General features: G+C 46.3%; 1 protein-coding gene across 1 annotated transcript in view; it reads right to left on the bottom strand.

Moving 5' to 3' along the window:
* The window catches only part of LOC126248062 (neurogenic locus Notch protein), a 401,991-nt gene that overhangs the window by 42,146 nt on the left and 343,788 nt on the right, over nucleotides 1-16,057 (bottom strand). The window lies entirely within an intron of this gene.

Genomic DNA, 16,057 nt, shown 5'->3' with positions numbered 1-16,057 from the left:
AGATGTGTCCAACTCCACTCTCGTCTTCCCTCGCCTTCAACATCCCGCTCTGTCTGTCACTCCCCTGTACAGTGGTTTGTGCTCGTGAAGTAGGCTGCTCCAATGGGACGGAGCTAGTGACAATCGACTGGTTCACACCAAAGTTTAAAAGCAGTATTTTCAGACCGTCTTAACTGCACACTCAGAATCGTGGCCCAAATTTTCGCGCGGGGTCGATTGTTGGTGATTATATCTTTTAAGTGTGCTTTTTTTTCTTTACGCTGGTTATTCTTTGTTGGCTGACAAATGAATATTTTACAGAGCTAGCACCAGTAAAAACGATCTTCCTACGGTGGACAAGCAGTAGCTCTACGTCACATTGTCGGGTGGCGTTTGGCCACATAGTTCACAATCGAGGACGGAGTAACGGGCACGCTCACGGTGCGATGTAGCCCGCGTCACGCACAGAATCCCGCGGCGCGTGCAAAATGAACAAATTGTGCAGCGTTGGGAGTTGGAAGCCGTGTCGGGAGAATAGTGCCGCATCACTGGGTAATGAAATGCTTCATTAGCACGCGGCCAGACAGGCGTGTTTTATTTGCGGCGTCAGCGGAGGGCGCTCCTGTACCACGCCAGCTTATCTACGCGGCCGGCCTGCCATCGGTAAATACTACATCGTCGCAGGTGTACTTCACAAGATAACTGAGCTTACTGGACAAAATATTTGTCGCCTGGTGTGTCCGACCTAATAACAACTTAAGGCGCCAGCAGGTGGCTCGAACAGCTGAAGTGGAGGGGTACACTGTTTGAGAAAGCCAGGCCAGCGTTCACAAGAGTCTAAAACAATGCAGTTGCTCATCTCCTTCTCTGTTAACATGAGACTGGCTTCAAGAAGGTGGTGGTTTACGGTTTAACTTCTCGGAGACGTCGTCATCAGAGGCGGAGCAACGTAGCGGCAGTAACCGGCACCGTCCTTTCCAAAAGAATCACCCCTACATTCGCCTTATAGATTTAGGGAGATTACAGGAGACCTAATGACCTCAGCAGTTGAGTCCCATAGCGCTCAGAGCCATTTGAACCAGGAGACCTACATACGGGTGGCCAGACGGCGATTTGAACCCCACTATTCCCTAATGCGAGTATAGTGTCTGAAATAATGTGTGATTACCTTTAGGCGAAACGAAAGTAATTGTGTGACAGAGACTGGAGATTTGAGAAACACGCGGTGGTCAGAAACAGTCTGGAAAGCTTGTGTGTGTGTGTGTGTGTGTGTGTGGGTGTGTGTGTGTGTGTGTGTGTGTGTGTGCGTGTGCGCGCGTGTGTGTTGTTCTTCTCGTAAGGTAGTTTAAGTAGTATGTAAGTCTAGGGACTGATGACCTCAGCAGTTTGGTCCCTTAGGAATGCACACATATTTGAACTTTTTTTTGCGTCGCTTTCCGATTTAATTAACATTAAATTAGCCAATCAGGTCGCTGCGCGCGTAAAATAAACCAGCCTCCCAGATACAGTTACTGTCAGTTGTTCTCACTGCGTAGATCGCGCACGAGACTGCTCAGCCGTTGGTTCGGGTTCGATCCTTGCTACCGTCCCGAGTCCAATTTTTGTATCGCTCTCTTGTTTGGTTTTAGGAAACCAGATGAACAGTACGCCTCCGTAGCTGAGTGGTCTGCGTAAATGACTGCCATGCGACGATCCTGGGGTCGATTCCCAGTACGGCAAAAGACTTTTCCTTAGTGCGAGGACTGGTACGGAGTTCACTGAGCCTCGTGATGCCAAGTGACGAGCTACTTGGCCGAGTAGAAGACGCTCCACTGTTTGGAAAGCCTGCAAAACGATCGAAAGTGGTGTGCTGACCACATACCCTTCCCTCCATACCGCATCCGCATTGGCCGGTAGACATCCCTTACGCCAAGGATTTCGTGACTGCGCTACTGTTCTCAACTCGCGCCGTGCGGTTCGAGGCGCCATGTCACGGATTGCGTGGTTCGAGCCATCATGTTCCTTTGTTCCTCTCTACTGGTCACACCTGTACGCATTTCCACAGCTCGTCACGGCATTTCGTTGCCAATTACGACGAGTGTCATGACCGGTGGTAGGTCACAACGAACACGTCACACTAGTGATAGGCAGAATCTAACACTTCAAGTAATCGAGGACTGTTCTGAAAGGCCAAAACGAATCGAATACACATCTGAATACTGATCACGCTTCCAGCTGCACACACTCATATCTCTGATGTGTATACAGGATGTTTATAAATTATACAAAAGTAACTTCTTAGTCTGAAAAGGGAAACTAGGGAACGTAACTTACAGAAATGTTTGATACAGTACTAAATGCAGTATATTTCATGTTTTATTCCATGCGCGAATGGGTTTTTCCAACAATCGTGGAGTCATATAACGGTGCAGAGCGTGCGCAGTGTTTATGATGTCACGAATCCAAATTGGGTATTACAGTTCAGAAGCAAATCAGGACTAAATTTCGCAAGCCAATACCTCAAAGACAAACTTTCATTAACTGGCACAATCGTTTCACCGGCTGGCTGTGTATCGCATAGGAAACCGGGTCAGTGTAGGCCAGTAGCCTCTGACGCAGTAATTGAACGAGTTCGGCAGTCTTACATTCGTAGTACGGGTAAATCAACGAGACGCAACTGAGTATGCCTAGCGTTACAGTGCGGAAGGTATTGCGGAAACGCCTATCGTTCAAACTCTACAATCGCAAGCTTTAAGAGAAAGTGACATGGAAAATTGGGCTGAGTTTTGCGTAGAAATGTTTAACAGAATGCACAATAAAGATGATTTGCCTCATAAAATTGTGTTCAGTGACGAAGCCACCTTTCATACCTGCGGTAAAGTGAATCGGTATAATGTTCTGATATGGGCTGTGCAGGAACTACGTCACGTATTCGAACACTTACGGGGCTCGCCTGCGGTAAATGTTTCCTGCGCTTTAAACTCTAACAAGATTTACGGTCCATTCTTTTTTGCCATGTCAGCTGTAAGTGGCATATCGTAGCTGATCATCATCTATTGCCTCAATTACAACAGGATATGGGCACAGAATTTATTTTACAGCAAGATGGCGCGTCACCTCATTACGATCGTGAAGTTGTCGCGTTATCTCCATAGGAATGTGCCGATTTGGACTGGACATCGTGGAACAATATCTTGACCACTGAGGTCACCTGACTTCTGTGTATGGGATTACATTAAAGACACAGTATTTGTTCCGACGCTTCCGGGAAACGTCGACGAGCTGCGACAACGGATAACACAAGCATTTCTCACCATAGGATTTGACAGGAACTTGATTACAGCTGGGACATTTGTTGTGTTACAAAAGGTAGCCACAATACACATTTGAGAACAAAACTTGAAGATATACTGCATTCAGACAGTTCTGTAAGTTATTTACCTTTTCCACAATTAAAGGTTGCTTTTGTATAACTAATTTACAAACACCATTCATTTCTACCTGATGATCTGAAGATTGACGATGATAGCCGAAACCGCTCACTTCGTTAGAAATAAATCTGATCGTGCCGGATAATAAATTATTTTCAATACAATCACTGTGTTCTCCAGCTCGCAGAAATGTCTTTCTTTCCTAAACTCTTTCTGAATTAGTGTATTTTCTTTGCAATGCGATCTCTCCCACGCGTTTCTAAGGAAATTATTTGTTAAAAAAGTATTCTTTCGCACACCATAGCCTCCCATCTTCGCCTGATAAAGAACTGGCTATTCTCGCCAAAGTCTACGGAGCTAGGTTAACGCAAATATACTACCCTCAGTCCAAGAAGCTTCGAGACTGGCTTAGTAAAAAAATAGAGGGACGTTAAGATGCTGGCTTTATGGCTTCAGGTGTTTTACACAGTCTCGCCCCACTTGAACACAACGAACAGAACGTTCACACCACCATTCGAAACTGTCAGAAAGGTCTTTATTTGGGATGTTGTTCAAATCTGGCGCCACGTTGCTTTGAATGTCAATTATGTCGTCAAAGCGTCGACTACTCTTGAGAAATTAGGCACCTTTTCGTTCTGTGGTACGTTCGTATTGACACACGTCGTTTCTTCACCCGCGATTATTTTTTCCAGAAAAGAACTGCCCGCGTTTTGCATTTCAATCGAGTCGCGGCAGTCGTCCACGCGTCTTTTGTTCGGGCGTCAATGCGTGTGGGACAAACTTCACATATTCTTCTCTTCTTCAAAAGATTCTGGAAACTGCCTGGAACCGTCGATTTAGAGATGTTGCTCGAGTGCAATTTGTGACACAAAAACGCTGACAAGCTACGACCGCACGTCCACTACTTAACACTGCCTGCTCAAAACAAACTGGTGGAACGCACTTCTGTTGTCAACAGTTGTCAGTTCAAGCTGCCACCATTGTTACTGCGCTGACGTCGGTTATGCGCCACGAATAAATTCTGTCTCCTAACTTTTTGAACGGGCAGGGTATATAACATGGAAATTTTCCGAGACCAATTAACAAATGTTCTCATTCTGTTCTCGAGTGCCGTCAACACGAGTCTACCCGCAATGCGAAGCGAGAGATCTGTGTCGCATGTAGCATTCTAAAACTCGCTGTCCGATCTCGAGTACACCTAAAACACGTCGAAGTCGACACCTTAGTCGAGAACATCGCTCGCAGCGTCTAGCACAGACGACCAAGTCAAATCATCGCAACTATGTGCACAAAATGAGTTCGTCTTTTAGTTTGCAAACTTGTCAATATACCTTTTACGATCTTCGCCGTTCGTTCAGCTTTACACCGCTCTGTTCATTTCACGATTCAGGATGAGTGCGCAAGATTATCTGTAGAGTTGCAAGTCAACAGTGCCGCAGTTGTTGCACGATTATGTTCATTGTGTTGCGTTTATTGACAAAATGACGGAAAAAAATTGCAACACCAACGGGGAGTTGTGCGACATAAGCGAAAGTCGGTCGGCGTGTTTCTGCATCTGAAAGATAACGTCCATTCAAATTTCCAGGAAGTCGCGTACGAGTGGCGCTAGTAGCACCTCTATGAGAATGCAAATCAGGTTAGCTTTAACGGTCGTGAGTGTTAGTTACCTTTGAGACTGGACACGGTGAGCCGAGACATCGAAGCAAATCAGAGGTGGGCTGCTAGGTTTGAACCAACACGTTAAGTGTTACGGGGATGCTTCGGGAATCCCTGCAAGAAAGGCGATGTTCTTTTCGAGAAACCCTATTGAGAATATTTAGAGAACAGGCATTTGAAGCTGGCTGCCGAACGATTCTGCTGCCGACAACATACATTGCGCGTAGAGACCACGAAGATACGATACGAGAAATAAGGGCTCATAGGGAGCCATATACACAACAGTTTTTCCCTCGCTCTATTTGCGAGTGGAACAGGAAAGGAAATGACTGGTAGTGGAACAGGGTACCCTCCTTTACGTACTGTACCGGTACGATGGCTTGCGGAGTATCTACGTAGATGTTAGTCAAGAATGCCCTTAAGGCGACAAAGACGCCATTATCGACACCTCAATGGGATTGAACGAGGTCGTACAAAAATGTTCCTTCCTCGATCTGCAGAAAGACTTGGCAGGAATGTAGCCACTACACACGATTGCTGGCAGTGGTGGTCACTAGAATGTACGGTCGCAAGAAGACCGGGCTACGGACGGCCACGTGGCACGACTCAGAGGGAACACCGTCGTGTTCGGCATACGGCAGCAGAAAAAGCAGTTGCATACGACAAACAAGTAGGTTACTGTAAGGACATCTCAGAGCCCCACGCCCTGTAGCGTGTGTTTCACGGACCCCAAAGCCACCGCCATCTGCGACTTCAGGGGTGCTAAGCGAGAGCTCATTGGGGGGCAGGACTCAGTCTGTTGTGTTTCCCGATGAAAGCTGGTTCTGCCACGGTGCCAGTAAAGGCCGCGTGTTGCTTAGCTCGATGTCAGTTGAGGACTTGTAGCCTTCCTGTCTGCGTACTAGAACAGTGGGCCTACAACTGGAGGTACGGCCTGGGGTGCGATTTCGTACGACAGCAGAACAACTCTCGTGGTTATCCCACACACCCTGACTGCCAATTTGCACGTCAATCTGATCATTCGACCAGTTGTGCTGACACTGGTGAACATCATTCCGGGGAATCTTTTCCAACAGGATAAGGCTCGCCCACATACCGCTGTCGAAACCCAAGATGCTCTGCAGGGTGTCGACACGTTGCCTAGGTCTGTTTGATCAGCAGATTTGTCTCCAATCGAGCACACGGGGCATCACCGGACGACATCTCCAGCGTCATCCACAACCCTGTATCGAACGACCGACTGCGACAGGCTTTAAACTCCGGCCCACAAACTGATATCCGGCACCTATACAACACAGTGCATGCTTGCACCGACATCGTCGAAGTTGCATCGGTTATTAACGTACCAGCATTTCACACTTGCAATGGCTTATCTCGTACTTACAATAAACTGCGATCTTGCAATGTTGATCGGTTAAATACGTTACCTAGAGAAACGTATTCCCGAAATTTCATTACTCTACTTCAGTTATTTTTTGGTGTCGCTATTTTTTTTCTTCGTCGGTGTATTAAAGGAGTGCTCCCATCAGTTACTTATGTCTTTGCCGCTCTTACACAGATCATTTCTTTACTTTGAGATGTTAGACAGGACGAGGTGGTATCGGAATGCAGCTGATAGGCGCGCCGCGAGGAACAAAGAAGGTCTGTGAGCGGCATATAGGAGTAGCAGGGACGAAGGCAGCGGAGGTGGCCACGTACATTTCACACCTCATTCATCCGGCTGCCGGTTCTTACAGCGCGCGCATGCCGGCCCGACAGAAACAAACAGCGCGGGGAATTTACAGGCCGCAGCTAACCGAAACGGTGGCTTTTTATTTGTGCAGGGGACCGGTCTTTGTACTCTGCGAAAAGAAACGAAGCGCGCGCGAGGGCGAGCACAGCGCCCACAAAGGCTTCTTCTTACTTGTTTTCTCGCTGCAGTTATTTCGTCCGTTTTTGTTCCGCCACGTGAACGACTGCAGGCAGTCGGAGACACTTTTCTGCGGCCTAACTAGTGTATCGCGGCAAAAATTGTGCACTGTGCAGCGGCAAATCCATTAAAGTGCTGTAGTGCACTTCCGTGTTCTTTTTGCGCTACCGGTTCGGAGAGCACAATGGCAAAAAGGACCCTCCTCTGTGACGATCGAGCATCGCGACAGCAGTGTCATTATTTTAACGATCTCGATAACACATTACACCGAGTCGAAGCTTTGAAGAGACTAAACTAGAAGGTTATTTGGGGACGTGGGCTGAGCGCTAACCCGGAACTATACAGTTATGTGAGCAAAGTCGTGGGATACCTCCTAATATCGTGTCTGATCATCTCCTGTTCGCCGTTGTGCAGCAACTCGACGTTAACCCTGCAAAAATATTGAGCCGCGCTGCCTCTATAGGCAATACGGGTGTGCATATCATTCGCTCGAATTGTCTAAAATGTTCTTCAAACGAGTCGCGAATCGTGAGCGTGTGACACGGCACATTGTCATCCACAAAAATTCCACCGTTGTTTGGAAACACGAAGTCCATTAATGGCTGCAAATGGTCTCCGAGTAGTCTAATATAACCATTTGCAGTCAATTATTGGTTCAGTTGGACCAGCTGAGCCAGTTCTCTCCACACCGTTACGGAGCGAGCGGCAGCTTGCACAGCGCCTTGTCGACGCCTCGGGTCCCACGGCTACCTACCGTCAACTCTTCCCAAATGAAAGCGGGACTCGTCTGACCGGGCCACGGTTTTCCAGTCGTCTAGGGCCCAGCGAGCCCAGGAGAGGTGCAGCACGCGATGTCGCGCTGTTAGCAAAGGCACTCGTATCGGCCATCTGCTACCGCGGCCCACTAACGACACATTTCGGCGCACTGTCCCGACGGGTAAGTTCGTCGTACGCCTCACACTAATTAGTTCACGCATTGTTGCTCGTCTGTTAGCACTGACTTCTCTACGCTTTGCCACTGTTCTCGGTCGTTAAAGTGAAGGTCGTCGGCAGTTGCGTTGTCAGTGGTGAAAGGCAATGGTTTTCTCGGCACACTCTCGACACTGGACCTCGGAATATTGAATTCCCTAACAATTGCCGCAATGGAATGTCCCGTGCGTCTAGCTCCAACTACCATCCCGCTTTTCCAGTCTGTTAATTCCCGTCGTGCGACTGTAATCACCTCCGCCAACGCACTGCCACCACGTGCACGCCATCTGAGTATGTGCAATATCATTAGCCCATCACTTCTGTCACCTCAGTCTACATTTTCATATTATCAAACCATTGTCAGAAGTGAAAGGCACGATAATAGACAGAAAGTAATCCCATTCCTAGGTGTGGACAGGGCCCCGAAACCTAGGATTTCTAGTGTGGCACTTACCTACTGAGACACCGAATCACAGATTTCCAGCTGCTATGCTTTTTATCAGTAAATTTAAACACTAAAGTGCAATAACAACCACCCCTTTGTATGACAGTGAACACTTAATCTGGAAAATCAGCATTCGGTTTGAAATACTGGCGCTGCTGTCAGCTAAAAACCAGCACGTCCTCCCGTATCATAAATCACCTTCTGAAACGAATCTACCGTTAAGTCGTGGCTCAGGGGAAGTGTTACAAAGGATCGACAGGTTCATTGTACCTACTCATCACATCAGAGACTATTGTGAGTCCGTTATGACTGGAAGCACACGATCTTCACGGAGAGATTGCATACCGTGGATATCGTCGCGTTACTGAAGAAAAGAACAGAAAGAAGATAAAGTAATGCCTTATCGACTTTCATTAACAGAAGAAGAAGAAGAAGAAGAAGAAGACTGAAGAAAATTAACTTTTGCTGTATGGATTAGTAGCTGTCCTTGTGCATGTTCAAGTGGTAGAAGCAGAAGAAAAGCTGCTATGTCATTTCAATAAAGTAGCAGAAGAATCACATGAGACTGTTGCCACTACAGGATTAAACCACAGTTCCCTATTCTGTGCTCTCTGGAGAGAGGGCAGACGAGTCTGATGTTTACCTGCCCATCAAGTAATGATGTTAAGCTTGGTGGGTCACTTTATGACTTATGAGAGTGGTGGGGAGTTTGACAGAAGTAAATTTCATTCGCCTATTACCTTTCTGTTCTTTGCTCTTCCAGAGAAAGAAAACCCAATAACGAATCATCTTACCAAAGTGTTCACGATAGCTATACCATTATGCGACTTTCATACACCATATCGACAATCCTTAGTACTCTTTCCTCAGTTTCGGTATTGAAGGCTGTGACTAAATGATCCTTTGCAACTGGCATCACAGTTTTCTGTCCCATCCTCGCCCAACTGAGTTGTTGATACGGCTTTAGCCATCTAGATGTCGACAGTACAATAGACAACAACCCATTTTTTTTTCGTCGTACACAGGTCAGACAGTGGCAATGAAAAATAATGTATACAGGAACTTATGTGAGCAGTGATGGGAAACCTGGATTGTCGCTAAGATCAGCCACTGATAATTTAGACATCGACTCTACCTTCTATAATGAAGGCGCAAATATATTAACACCCCATATTACTTGATTTACCTATTTATGTGGTTGTTAAAGGCGAAAAGGTTATGCTTTCGAGATATAAATATATTGTGTGTGTGTGTGTGTGTGTGTGTGTGAGAGAGAGAGAGAGAGAGAGAGAGAGAGAGAGAGAGAAGGCGGTAAAAAGACATGTCTGTATCAGTGTCGAGATAAAAGAGAAGAACGTGATAGTCAGTCATGGAAATTTGGTGTCATGCATAGGAAAAGGAAGTTGCAGTTCCTCCAACGTCCACTATCGCGTGTAAAATAGGGATGTCGATAAATAGCGAGACAGGGGCTTGAGTACTGAAAATATGATTTATTAACTGCAAGTAAGCTTCAAACAAGTACTACTTAAGAGATTAATACATTTACAGTGAAATTGGAATGCTTACGCGAATGAACGTTACAAAAACTATTTCGTGGAACTCAAATTCGCCTAAGTATGTGATGAAAGCGCACTCGTATTTGAAAGGGAAGGAGGGACCGTTGCAACTTTGATGTCCCGCCGATGACGATGTCATAAGAGAAATCTGCCGTTTCCCGTTCATAGGAGCCATTCCAGTACTTGTCTTACGTGATTTTGGGGAAACAATCGAGAACCTAAATACGGTTGGCCGCACGGGGATTCGAACAACCGTCCTCCCGAATGCGAGTCCAGTGTTAACCACCGCGCCAGTTCGCTCGGTCCGTATCTGATGACTTACTGGACGGCGATAAATGTGCGACTCAAGAATGAAATGAAATGTCATATTAGTGTCTTTGATAGCGGGACAGCGATACTGTAGTTACATCTTCTGCGTTGTATTTATTTACTTATTTATTTATTTTTTTATTTATCACAGTCGATCCGGCAGAAACCTACGTTCTTTCGGACGCAGCTTTATTTGAAAAACAGACTCCCGGAGAATCGGGCATGACAAGATAAACCGTCCTGTAATTGACGTTACCGTATGCCTCGTAAATTCGTAGATATGTAAAGGTGGCTCGCGTTGCAGGTGGATTGCACGGCGAGTTTTACGAGCGCGGCGCCTGCCTATTGGCAAGCTCTCGTTCCACGCCCCTCTCCAATCGACGTTCCTTTGTTTGAAAGCCGGAATGCCCGCTGCGTGTACGCTCGAAACTGATACGGCAAACGGCCGGGTAACTGAAGAACCCGGATGCGGGGCTGTGCCGGCACGCCGGCCTCAACACTTCGTTCCCCTACATCGCTCCATTACCGAGCCACACTACACACAGCTGCAAATTTCCAACCGGACTATGTCGAAAAAGGAAACGCACGCTACATCTTCATAGGCAACTTGCACAAGCGCTGCAAAAGTGCCTATCGTCTCTGAGAACGTGTTACCCGGAAAGACATTTAATTGGCACATTTAAAACATAAATATCTAAGTTTATTTTTATTTTTGTACGTTAATTTGTTGTTCGGTTACTGCTACTACAATGGCAGGTTATCAAGATTTAAGTGAGTTTGAACATGGTGTTATAGTCTGCGTACGAGCGATGGGACACAGCATCTCAGAGGTGGCAATTTTCCCGTACGACCATTTCACGAGTGTACCGTGAATACCAGGAATCCGGTAACACATTAAATCTCTCAAATTGCCGCGCCCGGAAAAAGATCCTGTACGGCAACGGCAACTAAAACGAGCCATTCAACGTGACACAAGTGCAATCCTTCCGCAAATTGCTGCGGATTTCAGTGCTGGGCCATCAATAAGTGTCAGCGTGCGAATCATTGAACGAAACATCATCGATATGGGCTTGGGGAGCCGAAAGACCACTCGTGTACTCTCGATGACTGCACGACACAAAGCTTTACGCCTGGCCTGGGCCCGACAAAACCGACATTGGACTGTTGATGACTGGAAACATGTTGCCTGATCGGACGAGTGTCGTTCCAAATTGCATCGAGCGGATGGACGTGTACGGGTATGGAGACAACCTCCCGAATCCGTGGACCTTGCACGTCAGCAGGGGACTGTTCAAGCTTGTGGAGGCATGTGCATCCTTTCTGATCACCTGCTCCATTCGTGTCCACGGACTTGTGCAATTCCAGCAGCACAGTGCGATACCTCACACGTCCAGAATCGCTCCAGGAACACTATTCTCTCTTTAAATACTTCCGCTGGCCACCAAACTCCCCAGACGTGATTGAGCATATATGGTATACTCTTACGGATTTATGGACAGCCCTGCACGATTCGTGTTGTCAATTCCCTGCAGCACCACTTCAGACATTAGTCGAGCTCATGCCAATCGTGTTGCGGCACTTGGGCGTGCTCGCGGGGGCCCTACACGATATTAGGCAGGTGTACCAGTTTCTTTGGCTCTTCAGTGTATAAAGAAAATACAATGCGAGAAACACGAGTGATCTCACGGTTACGGATATCGTGATTGTATGGAAACGCATCATAAATTATGTTGCAAACAATGTTTTGTGAAAAAATCGTCTACAATGGCGATTTCTGTATTTTGTATCTTGCGTTTCCGTATTAGTCCTTGTAATACACACTGTCCAGTCACTAATGTGGCCACATGTGAAAAGCTCGAGTAAGCACTTTTAGTAGCGAGGTTCTCGACGGTACCGACAGAATGTGAAGCCGGTCACCCTAAACTCATCGTACACGCACGTAACTGCGAGCTGGCTGACACATTGCACTGCCCTGCTGGTAAATTCCGTGATGCATCGCAGTTACCTCGGCGCCGATCTCGGATAGCGCCATTTTACCACGCACAGTATACTTAACCACTGCGGCACCACAACACTTTACAAACTTACCGTTTCGGAAATGCTTCGACCCTTGGCGCGAACGCCCTTTCGGACGTCGCATAAAATCACTCCGAGACCGCATTACGACAAAGCCTGAACTGTTTCCCATGCCCCCCGACACGCTTCATATATCCTTCTCTGCTTGTTCTGTCACCTAATGTACGCTGACGTTGACCACAGGCGCTGGTGACTCGACCGCGTATGCTCTTATGGCATACGACTGATCGCAAATCTTAGGATACGTTCGTTTCTTACGGGTCAAGAATGCCTTTTCAAACAGCTCGAGTGGCGCCCGAGAAGTAGGTGACGGCCCTTTCAGATTATGCCATTGTGGGAAAACAACAAGCAAGTACGTGTAACAGGACATCCGCACTGGTCGTCATTGAATCCGAAAATGAGATAACGGAAATGATCACGGTTTAACTCAAGACATGCCTCGATACTACACTACTATCACGCTTTCGGCTTTCGCCCTTAAAGAGTGCTCTGTCCTTGCAAGATGCTTCCTGAAAAGCTGCCAACTGAAAAATCGGAACAAGCCGCCAGTAGCGCGCTGTAAAACACGGCCCACACCACCTCATTCGACGCTCACGACTTTACTCCGGTAAGCTTAATGTCAGAGCTCACACGCTATCTCACAGATGGCTGCGTCCGCATCTACAACGCTTGCCAATTGACACTAGAATTAACGACGGTCATCAACTTTCATAAACCGCTGTGGCAGAGCCAATAGCCGGGAATAGCAGCACACAATATGAGAGAAGAGAGAAGACGAGATCCCATACTCACGAATTACGAATGACTGTGATACCTAACCTTTAGCGTCGGATTAAAGCAATGAGCCGGAGTTGAAACCGGATCTGTAAGCTACATTATTACGCGCTCTGTCACTGTCTGTCCGATTCTTCCCTAACGAAGTATTGCTGAACCCGCTAAGATTTTATCTAATAAGGAGAATGACACAATGGCTGCAGCCGGCCGGTGTGGCCGAGCGGTTCTAGGCGCTTCAGTCCGGAACCGCGCGACCGCTACGGTCGCAGGTTCGAATCCTACCTCGGGCACGGATGTGTGTGATGTCCTTAGGTTAGTTAGGTTTAAGTAGTTCTAAGTTCTAGGGGACTGATGACCTCAGATGTTAAGTTCCATAGTGCTCAGAAACATTTGAACCAACCCTATTTATCTCTTAAGTCCTTCAGACTGTAGCAAAACCAAATGGAACACACACATCTGAACGATGAGGAAATTAGGTGTCACATGGATACAAGAGTCATTGGCCAAAGTTTTCACGTTATTACAATGACTTTCGAGCTGCGATGAGAATGTGTTATACATAATGCAACCCTACTGCTTAAAGTCAGGATATCAAATGACCCCTTAGTTCATTATAATGTCCTAGCCCACTGTTATGTACAGGGAATTCCGAATGCGTCTGAATTGCAACGAGATGAAGGATTACCAGAGAGAACCAGCGCTAGAAGAAAGGACTGGCAGGTAACACGCAACGCAAACAAATGTATCACATCGCTCTCAAACAGATGAAAAGACGCAATGCTGTTTGATTATCAATTGTTGGAAACAATCATTGTCATAAGATATTTATAAATATGTGATCGAAGTGACGAATTGGACCGACTTAATAAAACGAGTTGCAGTAAAGCAAGATGCCAAAGAGGTTCATTGGAATAAGAAATGTGATTCACCGACGAAGGTTTTAACTTACAAACCCTCGTTCGACCGATTCTTGAGTACTGCTTGTCAATCTGGGATCCTTGCTGAGTAGCATTAAGAGAAGAGATACGAGAGATCTAAAAAGAAACAGCGCCTATAGTCACAGAAATGTTCACCCAAGTCCAGTGCAGACGCTACAGGTGGGGCGATACGCACGTCAAGAAGTAATTTACTCTTAAAATTCCGTGAACTTACGTTCCAAATCAAGCAATGTATTACCTCCCCTCACACACATAGCGCGAAATAATCGTGACGGTAAAATCTAAGTAATTCGAGCTAATTCGGAGGCTTCCGACATGTTTGTTCTTCCCTCGAGGCATCAGTGAAAAGGGGAAAGGAGAGTGAAATACTACTGATGCAGATGTACAACTGGTCCGGTTTGGTCGAGCTATAACAACTCTCCAAACCAGCGTCCTGAGGGTACACGTTGGAAATTTCATTATAGCCTATTTCTCTTCCATTCGTGGTTATTGCGAGCGAATTAAGATTTTCGCTGCGCATCTTCGTATATCTGAATTTCTCTTAAATTTTACAGGTGTTGTAATTACGCTAAATGTATGAGGTATGAAGTGGTGAGCTGTTTTCCCACCTTGGAACGTATGCTCTCAAAATTTTAACAGCCAGTCTCCATCGGAATTTGAACACATAGCTTTTACGCAACATGTATTTCCTAGCGCTTTCTATCGAGCATTTCTGTGATGCCCTCACGGTAACCAGACGAACTGATGAAAAATCTTATTGTTCTTTTCTGAAACTTCTCTGTCCCTCGTGTAAACTCACCTTGGGAAAGAACCTTGACCTCTCATTAATTAGTAAAAAAAAAATGGCTCTGAGCACTATGGGACTTAACAAAAAATGGTTCAAATGGCTCTGAGCACTATGGGACTTAACATCTATGGTCATCAGTCCCCTAGAACTTAGAACTACTTAAACCTAACTAACCTAAGGACATCACACAACACCCAGCCATCACGAGGCAGAGAAAATCCCTGACCCCGCCGGGAATCGAACCCGGGAACCCGGGCGTGGGAAGCGAGAACGCTACCGCACGACCACGAGCTGCGGGCACTAATTAGTAGGACGAAGGTTTTTTTAAGAGGGCGTTCGTGGAATAATTGCTCTTCCTTACATTCCTTGACGGTTGTGACTAATTTCAGTGATTGATCAATAATGGTGCAATCAGTCAATACAGGGCTTGCCGCCTACTTATGTGCGTAGAACTGCATTTATGTTGCTGGTCAGCTGTCAATCTGTTCCGTTTATCACCGACTCCTGTGGAAATTACAATGTATCATTTGTTTCAAGAATAATGCGACTAACCCAATTAGGCTGCATAAGGAATTCAGATACATAAAGTATCTGAAAAAACCAGTCAAACTCCAGTGATAACATATTCCAATATAACTACTTCAGCAATAAGGTGAGAACTAGGGTGGAATACACACCATTAAAAAAGGAAAGATAGTCTCAAAAAGAGAAATATAAGAACAGGAGAAAAGAGTGAAAATATACTCTGTTTCCACTGTAGCTGAAAAACGGGCATCAGCCAGTGCTTAGAAGAGTCGCTCTACCGCTCGGGAAAGTGGCTCGCAGAATTATTGAAGTCTTTGCACCGGACACTGATTTGCAAATGTTCCTGTATTGCGCGGCAATTTACTGACGATGCAACCTCCATTTGCACAACTGAGTGGGCATTCTTATCTACCCCTCTGCTGCGGATAGTGTGCTCTGTGTTCGGCGCATTTGGAAGTTATCGTCTCAGTGTTTACTCGAGCGCCATGTAGGGCAACGTCCGACAGACTTGTCTAAGAAATCCTGTCACTCCAGTCGAGAGGACATACAGTAGATGTGCGGGGTTTTCCCAGGAGTCATACGACTCTATTCTCATCCAATGACAAATCTCGTGCCCATATATTCAGTACCGTGCGCAACTACTGGCGTATCACAGGGGTTTTTGCAGGCAGAGAACATAACGATTACAATTAGTATTCGTGTCTTCTGCGAAGGAAAACTGTAA

Source organism: Schistocerca nitens, chromosome 3 (assembly GCF_023898315.1).
Source record: "Schistocerca nitens isolate TAMUIC-IGC-003100 chromosome 3, iqSchNite1.1, whole genome shotgun sequence".
NCBI classification, from domain to species: Eukaryota; Metazoa; Arthropoda; class Insecta; order Orthoptera; family Acrididae; genus Schistocerca; species Schistocerca nitens.
This window is presented reverse-complemented; position numbering and strand designations above follow the sequence as displayed.